Raw genomic sequence first — 23,135 nt, 5'->3', positions numbered from 1 at the left:
CTAAGATCATTATTAAATTTATAAGTCAACAGGTGCTTCACAATGGTTTAATACTGTTATCACGATGCATTAAGTGAAACTCTTTGATGTGACAAATTATTGAGAAATTCCTAGAACTGTGAAAATCGTTGAAAGCGAATGTATACCATAAAACCAGTTCTTCGTGCCAATTAGTTTTAAATACGATAATAAATTTCTGTTCGTTGGAATGATCATTACGCCAAGATCAATAAATCACTTCTTTATTGCCAATTAATATCTAATTTTTAATGCCATGCAATTACGGCGTATAAATATTTCATTTATGCGTTGTTGACTGACTGCTAATGTAACCGGAAAAATGGAAGAGTGGACGTTTTTCACATGAAAGAAATTGGAATTTTTTTGAAAAGACAATTCGTTGAATGGTGCTCCGTAAAATGTGTCAATATTATTTCTGGTTGTGGATTGGATTGATTTTTAACATAAAAGTTCAATTTATATAATCTGTTCAAAAGCCTGAATTGCCAGTCACTGCACCACTTGTTTTTGTTTACTTATTTACAGCTAATTTGAATCGTTCAAAGTTTTAGTGGTGACAATTTATCCAAATGCAATGCAAAACATTCAATGAATTAAATGGATTTTTTTAAAATTCATTTTTGCATTCACTTCAATCATTTGAATAAATATTTAGTCAACACTACTTTTTGCTGCACTGCTAACAGAGAGCTGAATTTTTTTTCATTTAAAAATGAATAAAATGTTTTCACAATTTTTGCAGTGCCTTCATAATAGTACCATTATTGTATGTTGAGGATAACAGTAACGGTTGCAACATAAATCATTTTTTACACTGAATAATAGGAAGAAATATGAGTAATAATTCAATCATCGTAAAATAAAATGAAGAGAATAACTGCACATAAAATGTTGTTATTGACTATTCTTGTGTACCCAGATGCCTCGCCCGGTGAAGTTGAATTGACACATTGCATTTTATATTCCATGCGATCGTAAATATAATTTCAATTCATTCTTGTCCGCTTATCAAAGCTAAGAATTTATAATTTCTCACAATGTCCCATTTTCTTCCGAACTGAAAGTGATACATGGCCTGTCCATTTTACCATAATGCTTGGAATGGAACATATAAATTATTGGCTTATGCGTTCCCCAAGATCATATCTTTAAAATAAATTTCTGAATGAGAAAATACAGCGATTAAATTCAGCATAGAGAACAGGACACATAAATCAGTCTTTTCGGTGTTCCGGGAATTTCAGAAAACCTTCACTATTTTTTATGGAAAAGAGACACACATTTCCGGCACTGTACACCCAGTTCTGTTTTATATGAATAGGGAAAATGTATTTACAATACATTAACATATTATATCCACTGGTTCAAATTTCACGAGGAAAGGGCTTGTTTGTAGAAATGACGGAAAAATTCCGAGTAGAAATGTATCAAATCACAAGATTTGTGTTGTGGTAGCCCAACTGTCTTGCATAAAATGATAAACGAATTGTAATGTCGAGCACGTTCGAAATTCAATTATGTTTGGGTAGACAAAGTCGATTTAAACTCGTAGCATGAAGTGCAACTAAAAAAAGTTAGAGTTGAGTTTCACGTGAACTTAGAAAATCGGACTTTCCTTGCCTGTCAGTGGTTGAATCAGTCTTGGAGTGGAATATCCTGCCCTAAGGCTAATCTTGCGGAATCTATCACATTTTGTCGATTCTCGTTGGCGTTTCTTCACACTATGACGATTTTCCTTGTCGTTTATTTACAATTCGACGATTTTACTTGACGTTTCTTCACACTTTAGCAATTTTCCTTGACGTTTCTTCGCATTTTATTTAGCGATTTTCCTTGACGTTTCTTCACACTTTAGCGATTTTCCTTGGTGTTTCTTCACACTGTGACGATTTTCCTTGTCGTTTATTTACAGTTCGACGATTTTACTTGACGTTTCTTCACACTTTAGCAATTTTACTTGACGTTTCTTCACACTTTAGCAATTTTCCTTGACGTTTCTTCGCATTTTATTTAGCGATTTTCCTTGACGTTTCATCACACCATAGCGATTTTCCTTGACGTTTCTTCACACTTTAGCGATTTTCCTTGGTGTTTCTTCACACTGTGACGATTTTCCTTGTCGTTTATTTACAGTTCGACGATTTTACTTGACGTTTCTTCACACTTTAGCAATTTTCCTTGACGTTTCTTCGCATTTTATTTAGCGATTTTCCTTGACGTTTCATCACACCATAGCGATTTTCCTTGACGTTTCTTCACACTTTAGCGATTTTCCTTGGTGTTTCTTCACACTGTGACGATTTTCCTTGTCGTTTATTTATAGTTTGACGATTTTCCTTGGCGTTTCTTCACACTTTAGCTATTTTCGCTGGCGTTTTTTCCCCCTTAGACGATTTTGGGAATTTTTTATCATCACCAAAAAAAGTTGCCAGAGTGTGAAGAAACGCCAAGAAAAGCGTTGAAGTATGAAGAAACTCCAAAACGTCAGCTAAGTGGCGTGTCTTCACATTATCAATAATAAATAAATAAATAATGATTTGATTAATCAATTATCCACAATTTCTTTCGATTGATATTATCGATAATCTTGAACGTATCCCATGCCTAGTGATCATTTGAATGTACAAAATCTTACGGCAAATTTAATTCAGCACAAAGCCGTTCCATCCAATTTCCCAGTTAGTTTAGAAACAATTCCGAACACAAAACGCAGAAATATTCTATCTAATTTCACCGCCGTCATGCGGGCATTGTGCAGCAAAGAGACAAGCAATTATTTTGATGATACATAGGTGTTTGAACAGACATATCAACGAAGCATTTCAACACTCGATTTATCGAATCTATGCACCTAAATGCTGAAGCAGAAATTGTGATAGCTGGAACGTATAATTTATACGGTTTTATGCAGCCATCGTTGAATAACGTTTCAATCATCATTCTATTATCTGAATGATAAAATACAAACGTTGAATATTGTGGCATTATTTATGCACATCTCAGTATACATCGCAGCGAAACACGAAATTGTAATCATAATCATTATAAAACTGAGATTGTTCTAGGCGCAGTTGCATGGAACGGCGACTATTTGAAGTTCGTTGCCGTTAAATTGGTTTTAAATTATGACAGTCTCTGGCGAGAATAGCTGGGTCACTGATTGAGATCTAATGTATTCTGTAACCAATTTATTATCAAATGACGCGGTACGATTTAAATGTTATGCAACCATAGCAGTTCTTTGTAAAATAATTAAATTAAACAATGGAAAACTTTCTTCAATTCAGAAAATAATGTCAACTAACAACAAAAAAAAAGTTTCGAACTCGAACTTTAATAGACTGACACTATATCTGGAATAAAGCTCCTCTGGAACACACTCTACTCTGGTGTGTTTTCGATTTGATTTCCGTTTAAACGAAATAAAGTTTTCGACGTCTTCATGGTGTAAGATAAAAAGGAAAATTCACTGGAAAACAACAACAGACAAATGTTTTGTTGACGGTGTAAAGTGAAATAAATCACGGCAATAAACAACAGATGTTTCAATGAAGGATACAAACGAGAATTAAATGATGCCTCTTTCAGATGCCATTATTTAAATGTCTCCAATATTTACCGTAGACGAGTAAGTAAGGAAGCGAAAATGTTCAGCACTTAAATTGGCTGAGGTGTTTGATACGATTACATTAAAAAAAAAGAAAAAGCTAAGCCGGGCCTTCGTTGCGATTTTCGAAATTGTCTGGAAATATTTTGTGAATGATCCATGTTGTGTACTTTCAGTTTTCACGGCGTCTCATACTCATTTAGCGATGTGGTTGAAAGACGAATGAATTTTGTTTTAAAAAATTTACCAATTTGTCGAAGAATGACCGTAATTTCATTCAACGATATTTGAGTCAATTTTCGAAAACTTCGAACGACATGTCATTTTTAAAAGGCGTTAATTGGTCCAAAACTGTTCTACAATATTTGTGTGAGCGGTGTAGGAGACATTCTAAGACAAAACTTCTCGAAGTGTCTACTAAAAACTACAGTACACGACCTGGACGATATTGATGTCGTTGGACAGATAATGACCTCTACTATTCGTGACACCATAAATCTAACAGCTCCTCCATCAATTTTTGACCGGTTCGCAAATTGATTTTTTAAATTGAAATCGAATCAATGTGGCCCTAATGCCAATGCCATAAAATCGTGAAATTCATAAAATCTCCTGACAAAAATACGTCCATACCTTCACAGCAAATAGTTATCCGCATCGTGTGTTGCATAACCAGATTCAATTGATTTTCAGATTGCCACATAAATTCCAAATTGAATTTATGTTTTAAATAAATCCATCAATTTTTCTCAACATCGTATTATGGATATTAAGGAAAGAAATGTGATACACAATTTCTTAATCAGATTCTTAAACAGATTCCATTCTGCTGCTGCTTCTTTTCCATCTCCTACCCATCTCGTTCGTTATATTATCAATTTTGTTGCGATAAATGAGAGGAGAAAAGTTTGATTTCAATTCGAAAACCATTGCTGCTGTAATTTCCGATAGAGATTTTATTTATGGTTAAATGTTTAAAAAATTCATTCGCTTCTGCTGCACTGAACGAATGTATGTGCACTGATTTTACCTTCGATTTACTCTTTTCACGTAATTTGAAACTTTTATTTTAGAAAATCAAATGTATTTTTAATGCTCTGGCATGCCATTTAATACTTTCACTTTATCTTATACGTGCGTTCTAGTTTCACATTTGCTCATTCTTTATGGAAACATCTTAAATTAGCACGTTATAACAGCAGAAATTGGATAATTTTCCAATAAATGAAAACGTGACCAAAAAGCTTAACATAAAGCTTCCGGGTGCATGGCATAAAAACTGCTGCATAAAGACTCTTTATTCAAGAGACGACGAAAAAGGAAAACGTATTTATTGACCTGACAACAAGGGAGATGTTAAAAATGCAATTTATAAAATATAATCTGCCGCGCAGCTCCTGGAACCCTTTTTGCGAATGAAAGATAATTTGTTACTGGTTCTTCCATCTATGACACAGTCGACAAGCGTACTACGAAATTTTATCGAATGAGTTCTTTTGTGTTGGAAATTAATCTCGTTAATTAGTGAAGATGTTTTTAAAGGCTGTGGGCTGATAATAAAATTGAAACTAACGTTGAGTGGATGTTGTGATGTTTTCTATTATTTGCTCAAAATTTTGTTTTTTTTTTTAAGTCACATGTTATTGCTCAACTGAAAGCTGTATTCCAAAAATATGAAAGCTTTTAACTGGACTTATCATGTAGAAAATTGAACCAACAGTAAAACGTAGGTCATAACGCCTGTGATGATCTGAAATTACAGAAACAAAAGATAACTTTTGAGGAACAGTCCAGAAAGAGTTTCCTTAAGTGTGGTTTCCACTTACAAAAAAAAAAACACTCCGTTTTGCCTCCGTTTACCTAAACCAAGCCTCTTTTCTATTGTTTTAAGAGTAAACGGACTGTTCTTTTCGTAAGTGGAAATCAGTGCTTACAGTAGCCAAAAGTGGTTGAGTTAAGTAACAAAAACCTCCAACTGTGAACTCAATCGGTCGCTGAACGATCTGCATCGAAAATTCTGTCAAAATGGTTGAAATTTCACATTCCCTATCCAATTTGCTGCACTCAAACTTATACGTTTGAGTTAAAATTTCGTCGCTGATGGCGTAGGTTGAACTACACGAAAATATCAGCATGCAAAGACTCATGAGCGTGTTGAAAATTGCGTATATCGGGACTGAAATATTTTAATTGACCTAATATGTGTGATCTTTATGACTATGAAAACGTCTCACCGACTACACGTTCCACCGGAACATCATGTCTAAATGATAAGAAGACCTTATATCCACTGGACACATTAGCGATGAGGACAAATAATACTATCAAACAAATCGGCACCGCAATGAACTCGTTCACAATCTCTGATGTCTCATAAATTACGCCGTAGATTCGTTTCAATTTTACGAAAAAGTTGAAGGTCTCGTGATTCCGTCTCATTTTGGAATCATGATGGCGTGTCTCTGGGTCGATTCGAAAAATTTTGACATTTTTCTGCAGCTGGACGAGACTTTCTCTTACGAACCGAAGATGTTCACGGACTAAACGTACTAGAAATACCCAGTAACTGAAAACGAGTATAATGAAGAAGTACGGATAAAAGGTTAACATTGTCCACATATGTACATTCGAGTTGTTACTCAGAAAAACGAAAATTATTGCCGCCAAAGTGGATACGATGTAACAGAGAAAAAGCTTGGCGAACGATTTTTTGAATTCATCGGTAAATGTTTCGTAGTCCACGGATTGGTTTAAGCTGAGCAGAGCCTTGGAAATAATTTTGCAATTTTTGAAGATCTGATTGGACTTCCTCCGGAGGAGTAGCGAATTTAGCATTGTGGTCCCGAGTACAACGACCAAAAGAATGTAGGATGAAAATTGGACAATTTGTCCCGTCGCAACAGTACCCTTTTCAAGTTCTGTTAAATTTATCGCACAACAAATCCCACAAAATTCACACATCGTCATCGCGATATTCACCGCAAACATCCACTTGAATTTTCTATTCAACTTATTTGTTCCACTGTTAGCTTCCAACGTTTCCGGCGAGATGGAAACGTATTGAATCCCCATCCATTGATAGATTGACGTAATCTTTGACAGAGATTTTTCCATTGACGAGGCGGGACTTGGAATCGATTTGAATTGCATCTTGTTGAGTGTTTAGGACTGACTGATTTAACTTCTATCAAATAAAAACGGTATTTTGTCAAAAGGATGTGCGTGATGATAATTTTGATTTTTTTTATGTTAAAATTTCCAGTTTTAATAATTAAAATAACGCAACCATGTCATTTCGGTTTTGAATTTGTAGTGTGGCATGTCTGTCCCAACCGTCCCAACACATAAATTATTCGCCACAACAACACCAATTGTCAAGTTTCTATGACAATTCTTAATTTCATTCATTAGTCTTATAATAAATAATCCCAATGTCACTGTTTTAGTCGGGAGCAGCACTGTTAAGTGACTAGTTCGACAGCCGGGTTGTTACACGGAGTGACTGCCAGCTAGTGTGGATTAACCCAAAGTATATAAACACTGAAGGTAATGCAGACCCTCAGCGGATCAGAGAAATTACGAATCCAAACTTTCAGGTGAATTCATTTTCGTATCTTGTCTAACTTAGACTTGTGCAACATGACGGCCCTAAATACTTCCAATTCACCACTAAATACAACTTGACGCAAACGAATTTTATATGTGTGCAACATAACGCCGCTAAATCGTTCCAGATTCACCACTAGATGCAACTTGACGCAAATGAATTCAATACGTGTGTAACATGACGGAGCTAAAATTCACCTGAAAGTTTGGATCCGTGTGAAACTGCAGATTTGCATTACCTCAGTGTTTATATACTTTGGATTAACCACACTCGGGACCACATGCTTTACGTGAATTCCGAACCACGCCTTCAAGTAATGAAACCAGAAGGATTTATTTTTTTCGATATTTTTGAGCGCTTAGTACATCTGACAACACCTAAACGCGCATCGAACCGGTTCGAATCACAACTCGACCAGTAATTTGTTGTCACTCTTTTTTTGCCGTTAAATTACTTTTTTTTTAGGGAATTTCCAATACAGCACCTCTCCACAACAAAAATCTGATGTAAACTCTATCGATGTAGCGTAAATTTTGTGTTGCAACGACAGTTCAGGGCCACAGTTCCCATACGTTCGTAACTTTAAAATTCATAACTTGACAGTTCTTATGGAATTTTATACGCGTAACTGTCAAGTTACGAATATTTGGAGTTACGACCGCACGAGAATCGAGGCCAAGTGTAGCAACACGATTTTATGAATGAAAAACATAAAATCTCGCGTCGCAATACAGCATTTAAAATCTCGCAAACGTCGTTACGTAAATGCACAGTAAAGCAGAACCTTAGACATAATTCAAAAACTGCATGACCAACAGACACAATGTAAAATAATGTTAATTTTCTCTTTACTTGGAAATATGCCACGTTTTTCGGCTTTCTAATAGCGATAACTCAAAATAATTTCAATTGAATCCTAAATATGTTTCTACTTCTGCATCCGCTATGAAAATACCTTAAAACGACCCATCAAAAGAAACTTTCCCAAAAATGGCACATGAAAGTTCGACCAGCACTCTTTTTGCAACTGTTTCTTTTTTGATGTCTTAGAGTAATGAAGAGCCTCGTAAAAGGATAAAATATTGAGGTGACCCTAGTCTTAGTGATAGGAAAAAAATCGATTACTCGTAAATTTTAAAATGTTGATTTTTCACCACCTGAAGATGAAGATGATTATGGCCTAGTTCTAGTCTTTTTCTGGATGAGTCTATTTTCAATCACAAATAATCTACCACCCCTATTGGACACCCTGACTTTCATTCGCTGAATGATGATTTGAGGTGAAATCGACTCAAAAAACATTTTGTGACCCGTTTAGTTGTTTTCTATTAAAACTTTGTTGCGTCAGCACGCTTTGCGTGATAACTCATTCTGAATATTTTATGAAACATAACACTCAATTGAATGATATTCGATACAATGTCATTTCCTGTTTTTAATTCGAATTTTAGCATGTCTAAAAGTTTAAAATTATTGATCGGAAAGCTTTGAGGTGTTGAAAACTTTTAGCAGTCTTTCTTTTCACTGTTAGAGCTTTAAAATCTATCTGTAACGCACTATAAATATTATGCACCTGTGCCAAAATATTTATTTTGACGAGCTGATGCAAATGATAGTCATACCACACAGAGCCATATAATAGTGGGCCGGAAATGAACGACGGAATCGCGATATTTCAGCACAAGATAAACAAAATGTTTTACTGAATTTGCTTTAACAACATTTAACGCACTGATTTTTGAAAACCAACACATTTTCTGATTTTTTGATTTACCTTTATAAAACAACAATTGTAATTCACAATACACCTGTAAACCACAAAACAGCAAATGGGTCGGTTTTCAAAATTCCGTGCGTGTAATTAGACCAGAGCTCATCACTAATTATTGTCATCACTGTCTATCATACGAATACGATCAAATATGCATGTTACCAGGGACTATTTTTGTGAACAATTTGTTTACATTTTTTTACAAATTTTCCGTTTTTCTCAAAATTTTCATTTTTTCTCGAAAAATATTTTTGGAAAATGTGGGAAAATTGGAAATAGTTGAGGAAAAGTGGGTAAATTGAAAAAGATAGTTTTCCTTAAAGTAGTCCTTACATATTGCAGTGTATTGCGTAATTAAAATGGGTGTCTTTTGTGCTTAAGATGAAAGCGGTGGAAGTACTTATAATTCCTTAAATCATCATAGTCATTATCCTGGATTTTTCTTACTTATTTTGTTGCTCTGAAAGTCATCTTTGGAATTCTGCTATTGTGCGTAGAAACTTAACGAGCAGAGGCGCCTCTTGAACATAATAAATATTTTTTTCTTTATTTGCTTCAGAATTCTTTTTCTTTTACTCTTGTGAAGATTTGTTAACGTACCACCCATATAACCATGCCAAGCACCATTCAATGTGTCGTATACCGTGCAATTTACAATATTTACACATACTAGTTATATTCTTGTATGGTAAAACATTTGCATATTGTTCACAATTTTCTTGTTTCGCATGTAGTATATGATAAATGAAACTGTTAAAGCATCTGGCACTCTCAGTAGGAAAAAAAGGGGTTTTCTATATGCCACAGCTTTCATCTATAACATGACATACATAACATATGATGTAATTTTCAAGAACTGAGAAACGGGAAAAAATGGTTTGAAGTTGAAATGGAAAAGGTTACGTTGGGTTTTATGTTGTGCAATAAAATATGCTAAATGGTAGCCGTTTCTTATACGTAGTCAGGTGGTAAAAATTATTTTCTTTATTCACGTTTTCTGTGCTAGGAATTAATTGCACAGCTAGGAACAAAGTTATACGGAAATTTAAATCAATTAACCTTCCGGTCAGATAAACCAATTCTTACCCTTTCAATTAGTCGAATAGGCTGTAAATCTGTCGTAGACACTTTTACAAAAAAATTCAAATAATTTCTGCCGCTTCGAATAAACATCTCAAAGTTATTAATTGAAATGGATTTTTTGTGTGCCAAATTTCACTTTATTCCCGATCTGACATTCCATTTGTCGTCGATGAAATATCACAGATTCATGACCATATATTTTTAGTGCATGAATATCAATTTCAACGTTTTTTTTTATCCTTCATTGTTCCATTATTGTTCGCACTAACACTAACGACAATTTGGATACTGAAAATGGAACCGAAAAAAGCACAAAATAAATTGCGACCATTAGTGAAAGGACACAAACAGAAAATGGTGTTCCTGAGGTTGTTCCACATTGTGGCACTATACGGACGGTATAGCTTAGCTAACTCGGTTTCGGTTTATAAGCTTTGTCATCATAATTTGTCCTACCCCGAGAAAAAACAATGTAAGTGGAATTGGGCGTGATGAAAACCGGGCGACAAAAAATTATATTAACTCGAGTGTAGAAATGACGTTGTCATACATTAAATCAAATTTTCTTTATTTTCAACGTTGTAGTGTCGACGAAATGAGGCAATAATTTATGTCGTCGACAAGAGTAAATCATTATATGAGTGTTGAAGGTGCTGTTAAGGCGGCAAGTTGGAAACATTTTGTAATTCTCTTTCACTCAAATTTAGTAGCTCAACATGAATGTTCACAACAGTTGATGTATATGTTGGAGAATGTTATAAAAACTACCATACACAGTACTACGTAGTACGTAGAAATATTACTAAATCACTGAATGGAAACGAAATAATGATTTAACAACGGTCAAAGAGATTACAACAATAGTTCATCAGCTATGCTATAATACCCATATGTGACCAATTTTCAAATCCGATTATAGCTTTAAGCCTACGAATCAATACTAAAATTGATTTTATTAAAGTCGGCAAACGAAAACTCATTGATATTTGTTACCGCTACAAGTACCTTACAAATCTATGTGGCAAATGGTGGAAATGTGGCTTTTTGTGTCAAATGTACTGCACTCAGCCGAAGAATTTGTGTAAACAATAGCGACACAGAGTGCAATCTTTTGTAATTTATTATTATTTGGGTTATTTAAGGCTTAGGCTAAAGAAGTTCTGAGAACTTAGTTCTTCCACATACTCGCCTGTTTTTGATTATTAAACCCGTATAAGTGGTAAAACAGCTGAAACAGATTTCGAAATAAATCTGGTTGAACCTAACTGTATCCTTGCAGAATCAATAAACTAATTAGACGAATTCAATTTTACTCAGCTGTACAAACGACTTCCAACGTTTTATACGCAACATTTGATATACAATTCATGGAAGTTATTACGTCAATGGGAGATTATAAATTATTATTTCCAAAGATCATACGCGTAAGCATATTCAATTCCCTTACGAACATTGAATACGTGATAATTTTTACCATTTTTTTCATTGCTCTGTTTTCATAACGGCATGCGCCAATAAGTGGTAAGAAAACCTTTTACAAATCCATCAAATTAGAGGAAAAAAAGAGCCCTGAACACAAAGCAATAAAATCTCCAAACAAAATTTTGCCTCTCCTAACTCTCCAGTTCAATTTACCTTCATTTTAACGATACTCTCAAGGGAAAAATTCTTTTCACATATAAGTTTCCATTAACTTCAGCATTTACAGTGCTTACATTATACAAGACATGATATGGTTTTACTGCATCATAGAGGGATTTCCTTCTTTTCTTTTGAATGGAAACCGAGCATATGGGTGAGTTAACTGGTAGTTTTTTTTCTTCTCTAGTTCGTTTCTGGTTTTTCATAGAAGAAAAAGGTTTTTATGAGTGGAGAAAAACTGAAAGTACTTTGCACCTGAGAGTGAGAAAAATATTCAAGAAAATTTAACCAATCGAGTTTGATGCGGTAAAAGAACACGACGTTTTTTCTTCAGGGAAAACATCCACCGTACCATAAATAACCAGCGTACATCATAAGAAAAATGACATTTTAAGGGTTGGAGAAATAATCCAGAGGTGCATAGTATAGAGAGGATTTTGTTTTTAATAGTTTTAATTGAAAACGACGAGGATTAGGTAAGTTTTTAAAGAACGACAAGAACCGAAAAGAAATTTAATTAAGTGTAACCTGTGCACCACAACATACAATAGGTTGGACTTTGTAAGTTTTTGGTTCTTGTAATAATATTCTCAAAAATAGAGGTAGAGATCTGCTCTCGTTTCGTAATCCCATGAAAACGAAATAATTTATCCATTTCAAATTTGTATGAAACTAATAATGGAAACATTAATCCTTTTATGAAATGTGTAGCTCTTTGCGCCATTCAATAGGTCCAAAAGAAGGAATCCGATTGACTGAAAGTCAGTGTTTCATCATGACAGAAAATATCACTTGAAAATTTCATCCATAACGTTATAACCGAAATCGATTTCGTTACAAGAATAACGTTATTCGAGTAACCGAATTCATTTTCGTTATCGAATAACGTTATTATTAACGTTATTCGATAACTGAAATGAATTCGGTTACTCGAATAACGTTATTTGAATACCGAAGGTAATTCGGTTATCGGAATAACGTTATTCAAAAAACAGAATGAATTCGGTTATTTCAATAACGTTATTCGATTATTGAAATTAATTTCGTTTTTTAGCTCCGTCTTTCATTTTTAAAAAAAGAAATCTATGTAACTGAATTTTTGAATAACGTTATTCGTATAACCGAAATTATTCGGTTTTCTGAATAACGTTATTCGAATAACCGAATTCATTTCGATATTCGAATAACGTTATTTGAGTAACCGAATTCATTTGGGTAATCGAATACCGTTATTCGAGTAACCGAAATGATTTCGGTTACTAATAACGTTATTGGGGATCCCTGCTTGAAATAGCTGTAACGATGTCCAAGTATGATATTTTGATACATTGGTACATTGAAAATTCGATACATTGGTAAAATCGTTAATTATAGATTAATCTGTAACGCTTGTTACCACGATAACTGGAGTTATTCTTAACCTATTTTCATAATTTTTGTTTTGATCGACGAATAATACAATTCTTGAGGTATTTCATGAATAATTTTCTCCACGTTATCTCGTTGCGTAATGTAGAAAAAATAGTGGTTTCTAGCACGAGCTGGAGACAAATTCTGGAACCGAATACTCTAAAAAACGTTTTAGCCTAAGTTAGGAAGAATATTTTGTCTGTCACTTGTCGGAGACCCGTGGCAAAGTACATCTATTTATCAACCGACTTTAAAATAAAATCAACGAACTCGAATGATCGCAAAGTATTTACCAAAAGAGCCTTTTTCTCTTTTGTCGATAACAGGATAACTTCAGTTAGAAATAACGGGTGTGAAGTCTTCGACCAGAGCGATGCGAGGGCCGTAATTCAAATGAGTTTTTTTTTAATTAGAGAAAATACGCTATTGTTTCAGTGCTTTTAGTCAAAGAGATCATAACAGATGGCGTTACCACACTGTTTTTAGTGTACAAGAAAAACCTTAGAATCCTTAAGGGCATATTTTTTTGAATTGGAACTTTAGAGCCTCGTCAATTCTCCGCTATCAAAATTTTTTCTCCACCAATAACGGATTTGTTCTACAGTTTTTCCGGCTCTTTCCATTTCCGAAAGTTTTGGTTGTCCTCCCACATAACTTGGCGGTTCGCTGATGGTAAATTTTCAAAATCTGTAAAATCGTCTATCAGCGGACGCCTGAGTTTCTTTGGTGAACGAATAAAACTTGCTGGAGACGATAGAGCGTGAAAAACTATGGAACAAATCCGTTATTGGCGGAGGAAAAATTTTGATAGCGGAGATCGCCGTAGAATATGGGTTTGAAAATGCAGACCTCCGCCAATTGCAATAGTTTTGTATGATCAGTTACCTCAGATCAAATTTTTAACACTTTGAGGCAATAGAGGAAGGATCAGTCTAATGCCTGAAACTACGATTTTTTCTTGAAACTAGAGTTTTCAGTCTTAAAAATTGTAACGCAACAGACCGTTATTGGCAAAATCTTCCCCTAAACCAGCAATCAGCCTAGCCTGTCAGATACTGTTGTTCATATGTTATTGATAGCGACGACAAAAATAATGAGAAGCTCTGGGTAATGTGGTCCTCTATATAGTAAAATACACGTTAAAAAAATTGAAGTACAAGATATGAAATCAACAGATTAAAAATACTTTGATCGGTGGAAGTAATAGACCCGATAATAATACTGGTCATATGCTTGCTGTCTATTACTTCCATCGATCAAAGTATCTTTAATCTGTTGATTTCAAATCTTGTACTTCAATTTTTTTAACGTGTATTTTACTATATAGAGGACCACATTACCCAGAGATTCTGGGCCAGAGTTTATCATTAATTTTTTTCTTCATTATCGATAATAGACATAGAGGTAGACTAATCTAGACCCGAAATTCATTGAAAAATTATATCACACACACAACACAACTACGTCAACTTTGCTTTGCTTTTGACGATATGGGTCCCTTTACTTTTGACATTAAGAATCCCTTTTTACTGTCTGTACATAAAGCCCTCCCTACAAAAAAGCAATGCATTCATAGTGCATGCTCACACACATTTAAATAAATGATTTTTCATTTAAATTTGTCAGTTTGTTCTATTGAGAGGATAACAGATGAATGTGACAGGTTAATAATGCACTGATGTACAGTATCGCCTTTAAATGACGCACAGCAGTTAATAATGGATAGGATTTAATCTCAAATATTTTTGTTGGATAATTAAGGAAGATGTTCCTGTTAAAGCGGACTGATTATTTCCTATCAAACTTGCACGCTAAAATCATCTCTTTGTACAAGAAAGCTCCCAACGAAAATTAAATTACCAAAAACTGTTCAGAAATTTCGATTGAATTCCTTTCATCACCATTAGATACCAAATTCGACCAACATCGAATCAATGACGACAAACTTTACCATGGAAACTCTTCCATTTTTATTGGTAAAATTTACTCTTGAGAAAAGTGTACTTTCCAATGAAACCAAATAATTTAAACAAATACAAAGAGGAGAAAGGTCACATAACCACAAGATGATGTTTGAAGCCCAGTGAAAGCAAATATTGGATGACCGAATCAGTTTGTTTTCGGTACAGGTTAATGAATATTGAAAACGTTTCCGAGAATTTACCAATAAATTCCAACCGAACATGCCGAGTGGACCGATTCATATTTTATCGGAAATCTGAAATAGTTTCAAATATTTGAATAATGTGAACTGTGGAGTGAATTAGTGTAAGCATAGATATGCCTCCGCATATTTGGTCAATGTAATCAATCGAGTAAACGGACCGGGATCCACCTTTTTCATTGAATGGTCTTCAGTGTTTTTCGGTTAAATTCATATGAATACCCAGGCGAAACCATTATTAACAGGAAATTACAACTGGATCGTCGCCGAACCCGCCAGTCTTGATTTTGAATAGATTTTTGCACATCAAAGTATAAAGATTGTTTAAACCAAGCAGAAAGGTGTATAAGTAAACAAAGAGTGAATAAACCCTTCCAGAGTGCAGCAGGCTATAATTGCAATGCAATTACGAAAAAACTGGATCAGCGTCATCATCGATTGAATGAATGGAAAAAAAATATCGAATTCACATAATACAAGCTCCATTACGTTATTACCACGTATTACATGTCGATTCGTCTTATCGTCTTCCTCTGTAACACTGAAACTGGTTTTAATTAAATGAAATACAAATTTTTCAAAGCGAAAGACATTCATTGTATACGTCGTCGTATGGCTCGCCTAGAATTTTTCCATTTTATACGGTCGCATCAAATATATAAAGAGTTGATAAATTCAATAAAGGAGCAGAAAAGGCCTGCAGAAATGATCAATGTCAGCACGTATTAGGATTAGCAAATGACCTCAGCAAAATGGTCGAAAGTTGGCTGTTGTGCAACCCGCAAGATTTTGTATTGATTGGTACTTTTTCCGAATCTGTTTCAAGTGGATGTTCAGAACTGAGCTTATGGAGTTACCTCGAAAGTTATCTAAGAATTTTTCACGGTTTTTAGAATTAAAAAATAGATGCCCAGATGACACCCCGCATGACATTTTAGCTTTTTTGTACTTTGAGAAATTTCCATAAGAAAATTGCAGGATTTCGGTTTTCTATCAGCTCCCACTACCTATCTTATACAAGCGCCAGCGATTTTTTTTTTTTTGAAAAGTCCCTGAAATTACCAAAAATTCACAAAAATAATTCCAAAATTTTAGGCTCTTGTTTGACGAGTCTCTGAAACCTAGTATAACTGCAGGTGATATTTTAATAAGCGGTTCGTTTGTCTATGATTCTTTTAACGTTATTTCTATTGAAGGGAGATGGGACATGTGGATAGTATTTGGCATATGTCGCTTACCTGCCTTTCCATATTTATTTTCCCCTATTAACTCAAAGTGTTCCATTTCCATTGAGTTTCAAAAGAATAGAGAATTGAAAGACATACTGGTATCCTTGGTTCAGGATGATATAGTGGAGTCCATATACCACACGTCAGTTCGTATGTCTAGCGAAAATACAAGTTCTCCAAAGAATAGTTACCCAAGTGAGTGAGTATGAGATAAAGAAAAGCTTGTGTACACATTTTAGCCCCTGAACATGAAACTAGCACACCTGCACTCATATGACGCAAGACGCCATTTAAATCAATGTCAATTTTTATATAAAATATGTTCGTTTTTGCACTCCCTTCCTCAGAGTTTTACTTCTTAATTTAATTAAACTATAAAACAGAAACGACAAGATTTTACGGTGACAGAATCCAAAGAGAATTTATCTTGTGCATCAATGTAATGGAAGTAGAGAATATAAAATGTGTGTATGTTCCACGGCCACAGAACCCCTTTTATGTAAGATATAAAAAGTTAACATTGACTTTTATAAAGAATTTCTTGTCTCATACATTTTTCAAAATGGAATATGGCGCGATATGGGTACAGTATGTTGTAATGCCTTTCCATAAATTTACTTTGAAAAGAAATTTCCGTTTGTTCGAAAATCCTATCACCCACAATCCATATGGTGGTTACCATGTCGGACCAGTTTTAGTGACATTATTGCAACCACACATTGACTTTATGAAAATTGTGTAGCGAAGCAAATGCACTAAACAGCATACACATGCGGTTGTAAAATACCTACAATATCAGATTTATTATGTGCATTAAAACACGGTGAACAAAACGAATATATTATCTTACTGCTGATTTAGAGATAACAGGAGAATTCGAGAATTGCATTACGCGCCATGTAATTGGGTGACAAATATTTGCAATTTTAATTGACCTACCGTTTGCTGAATCGTTTCAACGCAAAATTTAGAAAGATATTGCTCAGACAACAGGAAACACAGTTGATTCGGAATGATGTTTTATTTACTTAAAGCTTCAAAAACCTCAAATTAACGGTCAATTTGATTAGATTTTTATAAGAATTCAAACAAATTTCTTTCTCAATTTAATGCCGCTGCTTGCCTTCAACAATTGTGATAAAAGTCCGGGAATCTTGTACTTCAACTTTCTTAACATCCATTTTACTGTATAAAGGACCATATTACCTAGACCTAGTCATTATTCTTGTCGTCGTTATCGATAACAGATGAATAGCCGTATGTGACAGGTTTTCCCTTGTTTGCATTGACATTTGTGTGCCTTTCTATTCACGACGATCTCAATTTAGTAATGAGTTCACAAAGTGGATATGGCAATTTTCTCTGAATTTACAAACTTGCATATGGAACGCATCCACACATTTATTTAAAACACTCCTCGGCTCTTCCTTAGATTTACTTTAAATATAAAATTTACGACTGATTCAACACTCGTTTACGATAAAATTGTAAATGCTTCTAAATTAATTTTGTCTCTCATACGGAGTACTTTTTTGGTAAGTGGAAATCAAGTCTTACAATGGATAACGCAGCATAATTGTCGATCCCATCAATGCAAAATTGCTCGTGTGCCTAAAGAAAGTCTCATCTAGAATTATATCTGCTTCCATATCGTTACTTTCAACGCTGAAGGCACTATAAAAATCGTTAATTAGTAAAAGAACCAATCTAACCGACCAATTTACGTAATTGACCGTTTGAACATGTTGTGGTTGATTGTGGACGGAATATTAATTGACAATGCAAGTTTCGAAATTGGAAATTCAAATTTTCTGGAAGGTAGTATGGTTAAGAAGGGTTCTCAATAATCCTCACTTTTCGAACTATCTAATGGGTGTGGAAGTAGAAAATATCATCAAACCCATTATAGTCTTGGAACACAAATGTTCTAGTAATATGATTTAATGGAAAATCTATTTTTCATTGAGTTGTTTGTCCTTAAAGTCGCAGTGTGTGTTCGCCGTAGTTTAATTTTTTACCGAGTACTTTGAAAAGATTTATCGCTTTCTAATGAAATTCAGATTCTACAATCGATTGTCATGGCCTTGAAGGCATTCAATTTAAGGTAAGAATATTTAAAATTAATTTGAAAATGTGTTCTCCATTGTCCCTATTCGTATGCTGATGCTGTGGGAAAATCTATGACGTGTGCCTTAATTCAAGAAAATATTTTCACAAAAATAGCTGCTAAAAATGCATGAATACAATCCCACCCTAGTCACCACCTAAGAAAATACTCAATTAATATGTTTGAAAAACGAAATTCTCGTGTCAATGCGAAATTTGTTTCTTCAAATAAATCGCGCAATTTGAAAGAACTTTAATTCAATTCGGAATTGTTGGGGTGGGGGAAACACAAATTTTTATTTTGTTTGAAAATTCCTAAAAAACATCTCTTTCATTGCTGAAATGTTTATTATTAACTCGCAGTTTAATGTTTAAATTTCCTGATTTTAATTACACGTAACATTTCAAATAAATTAATTTCTACATTTGCATTTCCATAAAGACCTCGGCACCACAACGCTTTCATGTACTCAAAATCAAATAACAACAAAAACCGAACGAGAATTTTGTTTAATGAGACGATTAGAATTTAAATGGAAAAATTAATCTCAAATGTGTATGATACCGAAAATGGGAAATGATGTGTGTCGCTGAAGAGCACTCGAAATGATAATAAATGTGATACGCAATTATGCTGAAAAGTGATTATGTTTGCGTTGGTTCATCATGTGAAAGTCATTTTTGATAAGCTCGTAAAATTTTCCGTTCAAAATATTTCCAGTTTTCTTCATCGTACTTCAACTTCAATAATGCCGTCGACTATCATTGACTTCAGTTGGCTTGATTCGTAGAAATTTTGTTACCAACTGATAAATATTACGATTAATCTTACCCATTCATTCATCGAAATCAAGTTAAATGGACCGTTCTGTTCGAGGTTCTGTTACTTTTTATAATCTCGTTTAGAATCGACTAGATTTCAAACTGAACTTTGTTTAAATCGTTCTTGTTCAGTTGCAAACATTTTGCATAAATAAGACCTACGACAGGTCAGATTAATTAATTAATTTACTAATTTTCAATTCAACGGGTTTAAATTTCCCATTTGAACTTAATTAATTGCATCAGTTCTAGTTGACCTAAAAAGTGAATTTAGTTAGCTCTGACCTGAATTTTCCGGGTATGACCTGAAACAAATCGATGACTTGAAATTGAATTTCGGATTAAAATTAAACTAGTTTCAATTGCGTTGCTTCACACAGTAACATGTTTTTGGAAGAGCCCAAGAATCAGCGCTGATACCTTTATTTGTGATACTCAGGTGTCGGAGAATTTAGCACACGGAACATTTTGGATAGAAACTTTCACAGAGTTGCACAATATGTTGGATGTAACCAATATCTGCTAGGAAACACTTCAGTTCTCTTTTTTCGTGGTCTAAAAATCATTTGTTTGTGTTAGAGGAAAGAGTGGCAAGCACCAGGGAGTACCTTTGCGTGGAGTACCAAATTACCCTACACCGATAATCTAATCATTTTTAGATTAAGATGTGAGAGCTCAGGTTTACCGTTTTAGAATGATTTTTAAGTTAATAGGACGAAAACTTTCAAATACTTTGCAAAATCGAATCCTTTTATTACGTCTTTGAAACTGTTTTCTTCATTATTTAGGAATCCTCTACTACCCTGCAAAAATGTTTTTCATACCTAGGACTTCGTCCAATATGAAAAATACTATTCGTACCACGGACTAAAAGTCTTTTTTAGCGTTTTCGATTCTACTCACACGCTAAAAAAGACTTTCAGTCCTAGGTACGAAATGTACTATTTTAACGATGATGTCATTATGTGATAACAAACTTGTTTGCAGTGCTACGAGTGAATATATTTGTTAAAATGGAAAAATTGAAAAATCTTTTTTTTTGTCTCCTATGTTCCCAAAAAGTTTGTGGTATAACCTATACTAAGAGTAATTATATCCTGTAAGGAAATTTCGAACAAACCTAAGTAAAATGGCTCCCGGCCTAAATCAGGACGCACAAAATACGGAGCCTCAAAATACGGACAAAAAAATCCGGACGACACAAAATCCGGATGCTTCAAAATCTAGCCGAATTTGTAGTCCGTATTTTGTAGCCACCAATATTTCTCAGTAACTCAATCAAGTAAAGTAAAAATTTATTGCTTCATTTTGAGACCAAATTACATATTAAAAAACACAGTGGATAATGCAGCTAAAAGTAAATGTTGAACCTAAACTGAAATTGAACTGAACTGAATTCAGCCTGAACTGAAATTGATCTAAACCTGAACTGAAATTGACCTAAACTGATATTTTCAGGCTGACCTTAATAAAACATGAGATTTTAGGACCTTCCTTCCGATGCTGATGTTATTTCATTTAAATTAAGAGATAAGGAAACACTTACCTTGTCAAGAAAAATTGTCAAGTAGTTGGTATAGCAAGTCTCTTAAATTTTTCCAATTGCTACTATAACACGATATGTATTGAACGCAGCTTTACGTTTGGTACAGAGATTAAATTCAATTAAATTTAGTGTGTTTCGATTGCAATGCGGATTTCATAGCGGACTGGACCAATTTGCTTTTTTTTATCTCTTGAAATCAATCATTGTTTCCTCTGCAGATTTTTTTTTTAATTTTATTTGATACGAAATTTTCCGTAGTGACATTATTCCCAAACGGATCAATAAAACTTCGTTTATGTTGCATATTTTGCATTTTTATTTTATCTTTAATAATATACGGGGATTTTTTACACTTTTTTTATTTTAAATTTAAATTTTTGCCTTTTTTTTACAAAACAAAAATATTTTTTTTATAAATATTTACAAAACATTCAGCATCTATATTTGTATGGGATATAAAATAAATTTTTTTAGTTTCAATATTCAATTTAATTTACAATGGTTGGTTGTTTGTCGTTTGTTTTTTTTTTATTTTTATTTATTTAAATAATCTATAGCAAATGAAAAATTCTCTTATTCAATAAAAATTTATGACACTTTTACAACACACCAACAACATAAATTTTGGCAGCATTTCGTAAATATCTTTTTTTTCTTCTTCAATAATCATAAATCTTGTTATAAACTAACAAATATCTAAAACGTATTCAATAAAAAATAAGTCTTTTGCTTTTCAAATTAATGAATTTATCTTAAAAATTAAAATTCATTCAAAACATTCGTCAAAGAAAATGGGTGGTTTCGACTGAGGAAAATTGTGCACATTGTGACGAAAGTTGGAGACTCTCTAAGTGTGACTACATATTGTGTAATGCTTTGATCAGAGAAAAATCGAAATTAAAACGAACAATGAAAAATCAAAAGCTGTGAAGCTATTATGGTTCAGTTGGATATTACAAATAAACAACTGTACTAGGGCTCGGATCAGATTGTTTTGGACTGATCTGATGTGAAATAAGTAGATCTGAAAAGAAAATTTCAAATCAGATCACTTTCAACTGAAACTGATCCAAATTTTGTAATCCCGGATTCATTTTTACCAGATCAGTTTAAAATCTGATCCGATCTGTTGTCCGAAATATTTAAATGAAAATTTGTTCAGATTTCAGATCAATCTGAATCTGAAACTGACCTGATCAAATTGCATAAAATCAAATTTTCAGATTTCAGTTTAAATTCAGGTCAGATAAAAAGGTATTCGGATCAGATTTGATCAAAAATTTTTGAAGTAAATCTGAAAATGACTCAGATTGTTCTGATCTATTTCGTGACTACCTACTGGAAATGATGTCAAACTTGCGTTGCTATGTGTATCTACAGTAAGACATCTCCTCGGCTTTTCTTTCAGTGGGAGAAAAGGAAGTCACAATCCAATTTTATGTTATTCGTTCCGCAAGCAATATCCAAGTTAATAAACGTGTTACATACATAAATCTCCTAACGTTAGTAACGCATGTGGAATGAATTAGGGAATCAATTGGATTGTAATTGCGACTCAACATTTTTCTTCGCCTGTAATTACATCCACATTGTTCACTCTCACTGTTGGACTGAAGTAGGCAGATACTTGTACTCATTTGGATACCAAATTAACTTGAAGAATAAACAAAATTTGACTGTGACGAACATATTTTCTCGACTAAGGAACAACTAAGTATTGCAGGATTTTTTGGTGTTGAAATACAGTGACTGTGTAACGAAAAAAAACTGACATTGAATATTGTCTACTTGGAAGCGGATAATGTTTTTGAATTTAAATTGAAACCATTGTCTTATTAGAGCAACCGCGTAACAAAACTCAATTAATAAACGGACAGACTTTCCCGATTTAAGCATTGGATTTAAAAAGTTTTCTTATTTCGAGTTTTCATTTATTCAAAAAATTTTACTTTTAAATTTTCTTGTTGCTTATTATGTACACAAATTTACAGCTTGAGTTTAAAATTATCTTAAAAATTAATTGGTTTGTCGTTTCTTATTTGTTTTTTTTCTTCTTTTTTTCTCTTTTATTTAACATTTTTATTGGATACACTGTTTAGTCTAACGTTAAGTAATATTCTAAATAAAA

Source organism: Bradysia coprophila, unplaced genomic scaffold, assembly GCF_014529535.1.
Source record: "Bradysia coprophila strain Holo2 unplaced genomic scaffold, BU_Bcop_v1 contig_583, whole genome shotgun sequence".
Classification (NCBI taxonomy): Eukaryota; Metazoa; Arthropoda; class Insecta; order Diptera; family Sciaridae; genus Bradysia; species Bradysia coprophila.
The sequence above is the reverse complement of the archived record's forward strand: the minus strand, read 5'-3'. Positions refer to the sequence as shown.